Raw genomic sequence first — 1835 nt, forward strand, 5'->3', positions numbered from 1 at the left:
AATACGTGGAGGCGGGTCTGGTTAGAAATACACCGCACTTAGCCAATCAACGGAGAGAACGGTGATGTCATGCGCACATCAGTTCCTCACCGGTACCGGTCTGCTGTCACTGTTATGTTACACCACGGTTGTGGAGGACGTAGTCACACATCGGTTTTCCTTCCGAACTTCGCCCTGATTTACAAGTCACTCGATACAAAAAGACTGGTTGTGTTTAAACATAAAACGGCCCTTCCTTATGTATTGTTTGAAATATCCTGAGAGCAAAAAAGTTTTATGTTTTGCGTGACGTATTCTTGGGTCATCACTTTTGTTGTCTTACGGCGTTACGCGTATGTTCTGAGTAGCCTAAATCAAACTACTAAATCATAGACAGTAGAGGGAGAGGTGGGATTCTAGCCCCATGCGGGTACTAATTGTTCACAACTATCTGAACCATTCCTTCAGGTGTTCGGTATGTATACGCGATAACATTCGTGATTGTCAGTATGACCCTGAGGTTTGACCCCATAAGTCAACGCGTATCTGATCGTCTTTGGTAGCTGACAGGACGCGCTACGTTCAGCAATGCACCGTCTGTGACGAAACCTGTTCTATTCTTATAAGGTGGGCGACTACTACCGGGAAGTCAAATTAACGCCATTTTCTGTAAGGGACCGTTCAGTTTTTACGGCCTGGGGGGGGGGGGCTGCAAAATCTTGTCGCCGGTGTTCAAAAAATGTAGACCCCCCCTGCATTTTTCGTGAAAAAAAAGATGACCCCCTTTGTAACAAAAAAAAAAATTGATGACCCCCCCCGGCTGAAAAATAACCAAAACCCATATGTCAAATTTACCCGCACGGTTTGGATTTGAACTCCGGTACGCGGCGCACTTTATTCGTGTAGCAGAGATGCCAGTGCACAAACTTCCCAGCCACAACCATGCAAACGTCTGTTAAGACAACTGTAAGGCAATTTTTAACTTCATTTCCATAGACAACTTATGTCCATGGACATTGTATAAAGTGAAACTTTATTGGAGTGGTTCGCCAAAGGCAGCCCTCCGGTTAAGAATGGTCATGGGCCATTAGTAAAGTCAACTTTATTCTAGTGGCGACCAAGGTGGCCCCCGGTAAAGAGGGTCGATCATGGCCATTGCATGAAGTAAACTTTATTGAACATGGGCCACCAAAGTTGCATCCCGTTAAGAGGGTCATGGGCTATTACATAAAGTCAATTTAATGTAGTGGGCCGCCGAAGGTGGCCCGCCGGTAAAGAGGGTCGATCATGGCCATTGCATGAAGTAAACCTAAATGGAGTGGGCCGCCAAAGGCATCTGCCCGATAAGAGGGTCATGGGCCATTACATAAAGTCAATTTATTGTTACAGTAGTGGTAAAGAGGGTCGATCATGGCCATGGCATATATTTAACTTTATCGTAGGTATATATTTTTGAAAATGTGGTGACCCCTTTCCTACCAGTGAAAAAGCGATGACCCCCCTTTGCGGATTCCAAAATTACGATGACCCCCCCGGATTTTGCCGGCCCCGGCCGTAAAAACTGAACGGTCCCTAAATGGCATGTTGTAGGCAGCGCAGCAGTGAGTAGACAATTCATATGACGGGCTCAGAAAAACTTGTGTCCCCCAATGCATTTTACTCTTAGACTTAGGGATATCGAGATACTAAGTATAAAATTTCTGCATCACATACCGCTTATGACAAATTTTATTCGTCGAGGAAATGGGGAGTCGATTACCACTGGAGCATTTTTATTTCTTTTCAGTGTAGATTTCAAAAACATTCGCATTCCCTTACAAATAAATTAATTTAACCTGTTAACTCAGGATTTCTAA

The sequence above is a fragment of the Ptychodera flava genome, chromosome 5 (genome assembly GCF_041260155.1).
Source record: "Ptychodera flava strain L36383 chromosome 5, AS_Pfla_20210202, whole genome shotgun sequence".
Classification (NCBI taxonomy): Eukaryota; Metazoa; Hemichordata; class Enteropneusta; family Ptychoderidae; genus Ptychodera; species Ptychodera flava.